General features: G+C 37.0%; 1 protein-coding gene across 4 annotated transcripts in view; it reads left to right on the top strand.

Moving 5' to 3' along the window:
- PTEN (phosphatase and tensin homolog) overlaps positions 1-13,048 on the top strand; it is a 70,740-nt gene that overhangs the window by 26,557 nt on the left and 31,135 nt on the right. The window contains exons 1-2 of one of the 4 annotated variants that reach the window (XM_083365023.1): positions 176-228; positions 6,881-6,985. The exons of 2 other annotated variants lie outside the window; for them this stretch is intronic. The gene's annotated coding sequence lies outside the window, so the exon portion shown is untranslated. Of the gene's footprint in view, positions 1-21; positions 229-6,880; positions 6,986-13,048 lie in introns of those variants that run through there. One more of the 4 variants, XM_083365024.1, reaches the window with a different exon arrangement.

Raw genomic sequence — 13,048 nt, 5'->3', positions numbered from 1 at the left:
TATCATTTTTTTACTAGATATACAGCAACTAGAGGCACTTAGCTGAATTTAGCTGATCTAAAAAAAGTTCAAAAATCAGATCTGTTAAGACTTGGATGGGAAACTGCCAGAAAATCCCAAGGCCACAAACTAGGCTGGGAAATTTGAAGAAAAAGAAGAATGAAAGAAACATCCTTGTTTTATTGCCAAGAAAAGATTATTATATCAGCATAGTCATTAGAAGGCAAGGTCAGTCTGAGGGACCCTTACCTTGTTAAGAAAATTACATATTTCCCTTTGATCCATGTCAGAAATATATTTATTAAAAGAGGAAATACACATAATGAAAGTCTCACATAGGACTATCTTACTGATGCAGCTGTTAAAAGCACAGCTATGTTTCATTCGGGAAGGAAGCAGTATTAATGTGTCTGCTTCCTGCTTATATGTTAATAAAGCATCAGTTGCTTAGTTGATTCATTGTATGTATTTCAGTTAATTGATCTATTTAACCCTGCATATAAGTTAAAAGAAAAATTTGAAAAAGGCTACCAGTTTTAGGCAAACCATGCAAATATTAAAGAACATACATTAGTTCATAATAATGAGGACAAGCATCTGCTTTCCAAATACTTTAGAAAGTGTGTTCCTTCAAGAAAATCTGTTGCTTAGTTTAATTGAACAATTTTTACTAAAGCAAAAGGATTTTAATAGATTAAAAGGTGAAAAATTCAATTTTAAGTTTTGAAACGGAAAGTTTTAATTTTAAAATTAAGTAACCATCATTTCTAATCTCTGCTCTTTCAAAATATGTACAGTTGACATAGGTAGTACTCTTAGACAATGTTGCAAATTGCATTTTCCTATTTTATAAATGGGGTGGATGAAAGGAAGCATAGCAGAGTTAGATTTTACATACACCTTCAGAAAGAAGTATATTTTCAGCTGACAAAAGTTGTCCAGTCTGGTGATTTATTAAGTTGTAGCTATTTAACAATCCTTCCTATGTCTATTAAAAAATTATTGTAAGAAAAATATGCTCATAGATCAATGTCCTGGTGAAAAGAATAATGTTTATTCTTATTAATGATATTTAACTCTTAAATATAAAATGTACATTATAAAATATCAGATAATTAAATATATATATCAAATAGTTCTTGAGTCAGAGATACTATAGCTTAATCTAAGTTAAATATATTTTGTATTGAATCAAAAATTATTTGATCCGTAAATTCAGGAAGTACATTTTATTTCTATATACAGCTTTGCAATTAGTTTGCAATAATGTAACTTTCACAAAGTTAGCACCAAATTGTAATTTTAATGTGAGTGAGGGCATTGGATATGTAATCATTTTAACTGTTTAATGTAAATTTATTTGAATTGATGCTACCGCCCTTTGCTAGCATGGTGTTTGAAGATCAAATATTGCTCTCAGCCTAAATGGTTTGCACATTCTGCTTAAGATGCTCAGGTTACTAAGATAGTAAATAACATAGTTCATTTTGTGGGATGTTTCCTACTTGGACTAAATTGTATCACATTTGAACTCACGGAAAAAAGCGATATTTCTAACAAAGTGATTCCATATTCCAAACATTTTTTTCTCATACTATAAAAGACTAGGATATTCACAAAATCAGATTTTTTTTCACAAATGTTACGTGTCTAAGCAATAATAATTGAAAGTATGCAGTGTATAAAAGCCTTACATATACAGTATATAAAACATAAAATACATAAAACATATTTAGGAAAACCTAGCCTTTAATAAAATGAAATTTGTGGAATTTATTTTCTCACACCTTACACAATGTAAGACTTTTATTCTCTAATATGTAAAAGTGAGGTGGTGATAGTACTATAATTTCAATAGTTTGTGAGTGTGAATTGAAGACCTTTTGAAGTAACCAGAAAATATTTAGTTTTCAAAAACTTTTTAGTTTTTTGACCAATCAAAATTTATTTACTGTCTAAGACCAAACACAAGAAAAAGACTAGTAATGAAGTATAATACCGCCCTGAGTCCTTCAGAAGAAGGGCGGTATACAAATAAAATTAATAATAATAATAATAATAATAATAATAATAATAATAATAATAATAGCCATAAAAATGAAGTATTAAAATAGCGTGAAAATCCTAAAGCAATTAACACTAATAATTAATAACATAAAGGAGGGATTTATAGCTTCTACTAGCTATAACTCTTGATCAGAATTTTGCAAACATAGAGGTTTCTGAAGAATAGTCACCTAGGAGAAGGAAATGGACTCTTGGTTACAATTGCAATAGGAGCTATAAACAATTGGAAGTGTTAAACTTGATTATCAGTTGATGTATTATGAACATTTTACTAACTTGTGGAACTGATTCCACTCATCTGAACAGAAGCAAGTTTAGCTTTTGTTCAGGGGCCTTATATAGCAACCAGTTGTTGCTCTAAATAGGTAATGCAATTTCCACCCAAGTATATAATGTCCTATATGCAACATGTGAAATGTTTAAATCTCAGGACAGTACGAGGAAGACTGAATTGGATTTTGGGGCGTTGTTTCTAGACTGATAAATAGCATTATTAGTCTAAGAAGAAGGCAATCTATTTTTTTAGTGGGTAATTTCTTCCAGAGTCATTCTCATGAAATGGAATCAAAGGCTACCCTCAACTGTATATAATGTTACATAAAAGGCGCTTTTGGGGTGACCGTAATATTTCTCAGTTAAGTGGTGTAATGTGGTATACCGGTAGTCCTCAACTTAAGACCACAGTTGAGCCCAAAATGTATGTTGTTAAGCGAGAAATTTGTTAAGTGAGTTTTGCCCCATTTTAAGAATTTTCTCATCATATTTGTTAAGTGAATGATTGCAGTTCTTAAAGTGGTAACACAGTTGTTAAGTGAATCTGCTTTCCCCATTGACTCTGCTTGTCAAAAGTGGCAAAAAGGGATCATGTGACTCCAGGACATTGCAACTTTTGTAAACGGAAGTCAGTTGTCAAGCGTCTAAATGTAACTCACATGACCATGGGGATGCTGCAATGATCATAAGTGTGAAAATGGTCATAAGTCACTTTTTCAATGGTGTTGTAACTTCGAATGATCACTAAATGAACTGTTGTAAGTCGAGGACTGTCTGTATTAGGTCTAGGAGGAGAGCCTTCTCTGTGGCTGCCCCCACTTTGTGGAACATTCTGCTCTTGGCCTTCCAAAAAGAGGTCAAAAACTTGGCTCTGTGTCCTTGAATGGGGGGGGGCACAGAGGACCATGCAATTGTGGGGTTGGCTAGTGAGAGTCCTCCTGTCTGTAATACTCCAATGTTAAATAGCCATCCGCGGGGTTTTTTCTCCTTTTGATATTTAATTGTCATTGTTCTATAATTTAACATTTTTAACCTTAATTTAATTTTTAATTTTGATGTTAATTTTTATACATTTTTATTTATCAGTTGTATTATGCACTGCCCAGAGCCCCTCTTTGAGGGAGATGGGTGGTTTAGAAATATTGCGCGCATACGCGCGTATACACACACACACACACACAGAGAGAGACAGAGAGAGAGAGAGAGAGAGAGAGAGAGAGAGAGAGAGAGAGAGAGAGATCTTGTTCTAGTTTCAGATCTGAACACTCTGCTCTACCATTGGCATGGCAGGGATCTTGGAGTATAGGGTGGTGGAGGGTGAGTGGGACAGCCCACTGTATGTTTGGGGGCTGCCTTCTGCCCCTCAAAATAAGGTGCAGAGCAACCAAGATGGCAGAGATGGAGATAGGGTGGAGAGAGTTAGAGGCAGTCCCTTAACCTTATTGAGGCTAGGGGCTGAGAGGGACCAAGCCAGAATGGCTTGGGTTGGGTTGTGTACTTGCTTAACAACTTGCAATTCTTGATTTGCAATAGCAACCAGGACTGTCAGGATTTTTAATGTTAAGCAATGTAGTCATTTGATGTCTGGTTTTACGACTGCATTGCTTTGTGATGGAAAATCCGGTCCCACTTGTATTCAAGGGCAGCTCTATACTGTATATTGCAGTAGTCCAAACCTTAGGTGATAAAAGACATGAGTGACTATGAGAAGAATCTAGGCCTAATAACACAAGCATAGTTTTGCCCTTAATCTCCTAGTCTTTCCCCATTCAAATATTTTGATTGTCTCCTATGATAATACCAGCCATACCCTGGTGCGCCAGTTGAGACCCTATCTAGACCGGGATGCCTTGCGTACAGTCACTCATGCGCTCATGACTTCTCGTCTAGACTACTGTAATGCTGTCTGCATGGGGCTGCCCTTGAAGTCCACTCGGAGGCTCCAACTGGTGCAGAATGCAGCCGCGCGTGTTGTGCTGGGGGTTTCCCGATACTCCCATGTTACACCTTTGCTCTGCGAGCTGCATTGGCTGCCGGTTGCCCTCCGGGTGAGATTCAAGGTGTTAGTAATGACTTACAAAGCCCTACATGGCATGGGTCCGGATTACCTACGGCAACACCTGCGGCCGGCGTCAACTTCCCTCCGTCCAGTGCGCTCCCACAGAGAGGGCCTCCTCAGGGTGCCTCCGATCAAAGAATGTCGATTGGTGGCCCCCAGGGGGAGAGCGTTCTCTGTGGGCGCGCCAGACCTATGGAACCGCTTGCCGGTTGAGCTCCGGACTGCCCCCGACCTTCGCTCCTTCCGGCGCGATCTAAAAATATATCTATTCAAGCAATCTGACCTGGTCTGATGGGCTAGGGTTGGGGGTTTTAATACGTTTTAATTATTGTTTTAACCTTGGGCATTTATTTAATCGCTTTTAACTTTTGTATTCTGTTTCTGTATTTATTGCCCTGTACACCGCCCTGAGTCCTTCGGGAGAAGGGCGGTATAAAAATATAATAAATAAATAAATATAGCTCTCAAAGGCAGAGAGTAACATGTAGGTTCTCATCTGCAATACATTTGCACTTTGTTGCACCACATGATAGTTCTGAAACTACTTCAGAATTATTCCAGAGTAGTTACCCTTTCTCTTTTGAAGAAATGATGCTTACATGTATAGAGGGCAAATCATAAAGGCTTAAAAGTTGCATTCAGAATGTAAAACAATTAAAAAAAAACCTGACAGAGAGTTCTAAAATAACTAAACACAAGATGAACACAACTATGTAGATATACGGTAGTTTGTGCTGAATATTCTTCAGCTATTATTATCATTTATAGGGGCCATGGTTATCTATACTGTTAGGTCTTGCAACTTAATGGCTACCAGTCTGTGCTTTGGTTGTTTGAAAAATGAATGCAGCTATTCATTTTTAAAATAAAATGTACAATTGTAGAGGTTTTCTTCAGTGCATATCAGTGGAGATAAGAGCACTTGCCCTGCTGTGGGAGATGGGAGAATATATTTTGCTGAAATTTGACAATAGAGAAATTTTCTCTCTGCCTAGGATGATTGCAGTAGAGACTGCTTCTATCTCTTCACCAGTCAATTTCTGACAAGAAATCACCCACCCACCATGCAAATAAAAATGCCATTTCATTCACTGGCAAATAAAAATGTCTGATGGATGCCTGTTTGTATAGCATAATTAGTATAAATTCCATGCTGTTGATCCCGGATCTGCTTGACAGAACAAAATGTACTTTTTTTTTCTATTTTTTGCCATCATGGTGGTCTGAATTTTTTTTAAAAACAAAAACAAAACAATGTCCTTTCCTGTTTTGGTGGTGATTTGCTGTTTTTGTTACTTGAATATTTTATGGCAGTCTCTGATTTGCCTATGGTTTAGTGGAGTAGCTGGATGACATTGGGTATAGGAGTAAGCGTGAAATTGAGTATTGAGCAGAAATAGTCATATTGGAGATTGTGGAGGTTGGCGGATTCGCAAGGAATGATCCTGAAAGTGGTTGGAAATTGGAGAAGATATTGAGACAAACTGGAAAGAGCTAACCGTAGAGACTTGGAAAAGCAGAGTTTGCGGGGATGAAAGAAAAGGATATGACGTGTTGTGAAGATAACAAGAATAGAAAGCTGAAGTTTTGGAACATTAGATAAAGCATTGGGGAAGAGGTCTCGATGATGCTGGATTTAGCAAGAATAGTGGGAAAAGGATTGTTAAATTGTGTAAAGTAGTTATGACAATGAGTGCAACAGTTTTGTTCTTCAGTTGTTTCCACTGTGGATTCAGGAATTGGTATAGTTGAAGAAAGAGAAAGTGATTACATTACGGAAAAGAAGCGATACCAGTGTTATTTTGGCTACCGTAAGTCTGGAAGAGGGAGTGTAGATACATAATAAGAATGGGTGTGGATTGTAGCAGCTTTCAGACTGGCATCAGAAGAATGGTCTTTCCTGATGATCTCTCAATTTTAATGGACATCTGTGGATGTAATTCCAGTTTGTAAATAATCTGGGTATTAAGTGAATATTCTCCCTTCCTGTTCCAGTCAGGGTTGATGGAGACCCTGGGCCAATCAATGTGGGAATGCCTTAGTGCTCAAATATATATGAAGCATTTAGGAAAGTTCTCTGTTAGTTTAGTTTAGGGTAATTACCAATATTGTTTATATCTATCCCGTATTTCCCTGGCAGTGTGGTAGAAGACTTGACCTGATGGCTGGGAAGGGCTTGATGAAATATAGACTGATATTAATCTCAGCAGAATGAAGTACTGTTTATTCAGAAGCATTCAAAAGCGCTTACGTTTCAGAACTCCATTATTTTTAGCTCTGAATGGAATGTCATTACTTCTGAAAGAAAGAAAAAAAAAGGTAACAACTTGGGAGTCCTTCTGAACTCACAGCTCCTATTGATGCAGCAAGTTGACACTATAGGCAGCAAGATTTTTTATTGAGCTTCAGCTGCTGACCATGATGCAGTTTCTAGGTCTGAAGACTCTGCTAATGGTAATTTTTATCCTTGTCACCTTGTAGATGGAGAACTGCAACTTGGTTTAGAGTGGAGCCGCCCTTGAAAGCAGTTTGAAACTTGCTGTGGTCCAGAATGCACTTCCGTTGCTTATGGACTAGCTAACACTGGTACAAAGTAGCATCCTTTATTACCATATACTTCTTGGCCACTTCAAGGTGCTGATTTTCATGTATAAAGCCCCTGTGACTGAGATCTTTGTACCACTGGAACTATCAAATTCAGGGGTCCCCAACCTTGGCAACTTTAAGACCTGTGGATTTCAGCTCCCAGAATTCCCCAGCCAGCCATGCTGGCTGGGGAATTCTGGGAGCTGAAGTCCACAGGTCTTAAAGTTGCCAAGGTTGGGGTCTCCTGATCTAATTCATTCCATGCAGGCCATGAGGTCAGGTTGAGAAGTCAAGGAGAGGGAGCTAAGAAACGGGCTTTTCAGGGATAAGCCCCTTTGCTATAGAAACTCATCACCAAGGTGAGACTGCTGTATTTACAAAAAGCACTCAAAGCTGGACTTTACCAATGAAATTTTAGAGCGGTGCATGTAATTTAGTTTGAAGTATTTTGAAGTAATCACAGATACATGTATTTGTTATTTTTAGTATCATGAGGTGATAGTCTGTGTTGAGTTTATGTAGGGAAAATTAAATATACTGATCAAGGAACATAAATATAAAAATAAAATGTAACATGATTGTGAGCAGGGGTCTTCAAACCTGGCCTTTTTATGACTTGTGGACTTCAACTCCCAGAATTCCTCCCAGAATTGCCTGGCTGAGGAATTCTGGGAGTTGAAGTCCACAAGTCATAAAAGGGCCAAGTTTGAAGACCGCTGATTGTGAGTGTTCTTGTCAGTATAGTGATTTTCTCATTTTCCGTAGATGCTATGGGCATTTTTCTGAAACACTCACTTGGAAGCCATCCAAGTGTGCAGCTTTGTTAAAATTTTATTTCATGGCTTAAAAAAAATTTCTCACCTGAGTTATCAGTTAGATTCAAATAAATATATGTGTCCCTTATATCCATATCCAGAGATTTTCTCAATGAAAGATTTAGATATACAAGAGTTGAATGAAAATACTGGTCCTTCCTTAAATTCAGTTTAAATAGGGATATTTTAATAAATGAAATAGGAAAAATGAAATCTTTTGTTACCTCTATCTATTATACCATAACTGCTACCACTTTTGGACCCATTCTTAAAGCTGTCAGAAAAGAACCAGTACATTATCTCTTCATCCATCCAGTCTCAGCATTCCTTTTCAATTCTTAACTTGAATCAAACAGATTTCTTCAAGTTTGACAAAAGGTGAAAGTCACAAGGCCCTGAGCTTGGACTGTATGACAATTGAAGAAAGGCAGTAAGATCCAGCTTCGCAGGTCTCTAGGGTAGCTCATAAAAGTGGTCTAGTCGTTACAAAATTTTGAATATTCTAATGAGCTCTGAGTTGATAGTAGTGCCCAGTTCAAAGAAATCCAAGTGAATAATACCATCTGCATCTCGAAAGCGCACCGTGATGAGTTTTCCTGCTGAAGTCTTGATTCTCAGTTTCTTTTTTTTATTATTTTTTTTACAAGTGAAGCTTTGTAATGTTATTTCACAGACTCATGCTTTGTCTCTGAATCATATACATGCTTTTTTACCTGTCATAATTCTATGAAGAAATTTCTCACCCTCATTCTTCTAGCATGACATCAGTTGCTGGCAAATTTCTGCTTTTCAAACTTTGATTTCTGCTATCACCCATCTTGTACAAACCTGATAGAATTTAAGAACATCACCGTGACCCACATATTCCTGTGAAATGCCAAAACTTGGCAGCAATTTCCGATTGAGTCATCCGCTGATTGATCTTAATTAAGTCATCAACCCTTTCTCATGTGAAACTCATCGAAGGCTATCATGGGTTATCCACTTCGTTCTTGTTCACCCGCAACAACTTTTTTCAGTTCGCTATCTTTTTATCTTTTTTTTTGGCCAGTGGTGCACAGCACTCATCAAAACAGTTATTTCTATAAACAACCTGATTTGGCAGTGAATTACAATTGGAGGGATTCCTTTGGCAGTAAAAATAATTCTGTCATGGTGCATTGCTTAAAGTTTACTGATGGGTACTCACTAGGGTCCCAACTAGGGTTCATGAAATCATGAACAACAGCAGCACAATATTTTTTATAGCAATTTCCTGTGAAATGAACGAACATGCTAAAGACCACATCAGCGCTTCTTAGCACATTAGTATTGCTATTTGTTAGCAACTTGAAAAGCATTGCTTTTTATTTAACCCCCATACATGATGTCCTATTCTGTGCTGCTAATACCCATTCTTTTGGATTACTGTGAAGATTTTGTCTTTTATTGGTCTGAGAATTAGTGGTTATAATATGAGGAGGGAAAGTTTGTCCCAAGAGTTTTTTAGTAATTTATAATGGCAGAGAGAAAAGCATACATCTAAACAAACATTTTATTAGAGGTTTTGTTTGCTGGCAATGAAGACACCTGTCCTTTCAAGAAAAGAGCATCTACTTTGTGTTTTTGATTCTTGAGAAAGATGCTTATTGTCATGTCATCCCATTATGTTTAGTAGGGAGATGTCACTGTCAACATATTTCAGTTTATTTCTCTGTCTTCCTTGGATAATAAGGAGTGATGTATAATTTCTCACTGTCAATCTTGAATTTCCAAGTGACAAATTATTTCTGCTAAGATTTCTTGATAAGGAGACACTTCACTGGGCATCTCTCAATGGCATATGAAACTTATCCTTTAAGAAATGCATTAACGTGGTTTTGCATAGAGCCTTATATTGACCTTTCTTTTCTTCTGAACAATATTCTTCTGTTTGCCCATAAAGTTTGCAGCATAGCAGCCATTTGTACTATTTTAATAAAGCAGCCCAGAATATTACAGCTGGAATTTATGTCTGAATTACATTGTAAATAAAAATGTAATGCAAATCATCCAGACATCATACAACCTATACTAAAGTATTGGTGCTTTTAATAGTCTTCACTTCATTCAGTTACTATATATGCATTAATTGCTAATCTGCATAAGAATTCTTCATATTTGTGATTTCTCAGGATTCTCATTAATTTTCCTTTCAAAAGTATATGGGAAAGAGTATCTTATAGAAATTGTAAAAAGTTGTAACAGTGGTGAGAGAACATTTGTAAACCTTTTAGAACTATCAGTAATCCTACAATAGTACAATTCAAATGTGATCAAAGTTCTACTAACATAGAATTGATAAAGTATTTCTCCTTAATAGGCATCACACAAAACAATGTACTTTATCTTGTCTTCATTGAACATATTAGGCCAACATTCAGTGCCTTTGTTGGCTTAGAAACTAGTGGTATCTCTAAGCAACAGTGACTTCAACTGAAAGTTTTCCTCACTTGAGGGTCACTCCCACATACTGGCTTGGCCTATCCTCCATACAGCACTACTTCATATCATTGATATTTTTAGGCTGCATGTAAAGCTCAGTTCAGTTCAAACCACAACAACTTGAATCCATTTAAGGTCATTGCGTTGGCTTAGTTATTGCAAATGTAAGATTTCTTCTGCTTCAGTCCTCTTTCTGTTATAGTTTAAATTCAGTGGTGAGGATCATTTTAAGGTTCAGCTCATGGATAGACACCTGACAGTCTTTTATAGAATTTTCTGGTACCATCCAGAATGATAGAAAGCTGCTTGGGATCTAATGCTGTAAAGCAGCTTCAAACCATGATACTTCCACTGCCTTGCTTCATGTTGGATAAAATGTTTCATTTTTTTCCCAAGCAGCTTTTCATATAAATGCCCAAAATTTCCTCTTTCATGTATCTACAAAATGTTCTTATATAGCCTGACTATCTAAGTGGTCTGTGGTCAACTTGAGCATTATATTTCCTGGAATGCAGTAGTTTTCCAAGTTAGCTTCCAACGCATATCACTTTTACTCAACAATGTCGTTATGGTAGACTTATCACCACTTGACATGAAATGATGCAGAAATGACAAATCCATTGTCATTATCCTGGGGTTCTTTGTGACCTTCAGAATATTTTATACTTTACTCTTAGAATAAATTTTGTTGGATGACCACCCCTAGGAATAGTAACAATGTCCATTTGTCCGTTTGTATACTATCTCTTTGACTATGGATTGAACCAACATGTGTTAATATAGGTGAGGCGTCTGCAACTCATCCTCCATTGTCATTGATTGGAACATCTAGCTTAGTTTAAGCCTGTAAGAGAACTGGTTTTCCTATGGCTTTTCACCCTGCTCCTAGCAAAGACAATAAATGTCTTAATATATTCAGTAAAGACATAACACAGTATCTTATTTAGGGTGTGTTTGCTTAATAAGAATCTGTTAACTAGACTTAGAGGAAGCTCTGTTTGCTTTGTAGGTTACATATTTGGATAATTTTAAACAGTCCACAAATTTTCTCTTGCTATTGTAGCTTTCTGTGTTGATGTAACCACATTATTTTCTTCAATTTCCCACTGTTCTATTGCTTCTATATTATTAGCTGGATTGTACAGACTTGGAAACTGGAAAACTACCATATGTCTCTCCATGTTGCATTCACTTTTTCTATATCCAAAATAACTCATTGCTCCTTGCTGTTTTCCAATTTGATTGGTTCCAAGAATCAAATTATATCTTGCTTTATTCAATTAAAATACAATTGCTTGTTGTGCAATTTCAGTAAAGTTTCACCTCACGTAACGGATTAATATATTTCTATGGTAACATTTTCCGGGGTACAAAGGTAAAAAGAGGTGCAGAAGTAGGTGTACTTTGTTCTACAAGCAGTTTCTATGTTTATTGAGCGTCTAGGAAGATAAAAAAGCAGTAACCCAACTCTAAAACAGACATATATTACTATGCAAAAATTTTAGGCAGTTGTACAAAAATACTGTAAATTAAGAGTGCTTTCAGAAATAGAAGTGTTAATAATTTATTTTTATCAATTAACAAAATGGAAAGTAAATAAAACAGAAGAGAAATCCACATCAAATCAATATTTGGTATGACCACCCTTTGACTTCAAAACAGCATCAATTTTAAGTACTCTTTCACACAGTTTTTGAAGGAAATCGACAAGTAGGTTGTTCTAAACAATCTTGGAGAACTCACCACAGATGTTCTGTGCATGTAGACTCTCAGATCCTTCTGTCTCTTCATGTCATCCCAGACAGAATCAGTGATGTTGAAATTAGGGCACTGTGGGGGCCAACTTCCAGGACTTCCTATTCTTTTACGCTAAAGATAGTTCTTAATGACATTGGCTGTATGTTTGGGGTCATTGTCCTGCTGCAGAATAAATTGGGGGCCAATCACCCACCTCCCTGATGATGTGGCATGATGGATAACTAACTGCCTGTATTTCTCAGCATTGAAGACACCATTGATCCTGACCAACTCTCCATTCTGCATTTGCAGAAATGCAGTCCCAACCTTGCAAGGAACCTCCACCTTGCTTCACTGTTGCCTGCAGACACTCATTATTGTACTGCTGTCCAGCCATTCAACAAACATACTGCCTCCAGTTACAGCCAAATATTTCAAATTTTGACTCATCAGTCCAGAGCAATTGCTGGCATTTTTTCTATACCCCAATTCCTATGTTTTCATGTAGTAGTTGAGTCATTTAGCCTTGTTTCCATGTCGGAGTTATGGCTTTTTGCCGCAATTCTTCAATGAAGACCCATTTCTGGCCAGACTTCTCCAAACAGTAGATGGTTGTACCTGAGTCCCACTGGTTTTTGCCAGTTCTGTGCTGATGACACTGCTGGACATGTTCCAATGTCGAAGGGAAATAAGCATGACATATCTTTCATCTGCTGCATTAAGTTTCCTTGGCTGACCACTGCGTCTACAGTCCTTAACATTGCCAGTTTCTTTGTGCTTCTTCAAAAAAAGCTTGCACAGCACTTCTTGAAATCTCAGTCTGCTTTGAAATCCTTGCCTGGCAGAGACCTTGCTGATGCAACACCTTGTGTCTTGTTCCTGTGCTCAGTTTTGCCATGGTATGTGACCTGTAATATGGAACTTTCTTCCACAACCTCACCTTAGTATCAGAGTTTCAACCTACATATGAAATTGATTATCATTGGCACCTACTTGGTATAGTTGGTTAATCATACACCTGCCTCTAATCCTACAAAATCCCTGACTG

This window comes from Vipera ursinii (assembly GCF_947247035.1).
Source record: "Vipera ursinii genome assembly, chromosome: 5".
Taxonomy (NCBI): domain Eukaryota; kingdom Metazoa; phylum Chordata; class Lepidosauria; order Squamata; family Viperidae; genus Vipera; species Vipera ursinii.
This window is presented reverse-complemented; position numbering and strand designations above follow the sequence as displayed.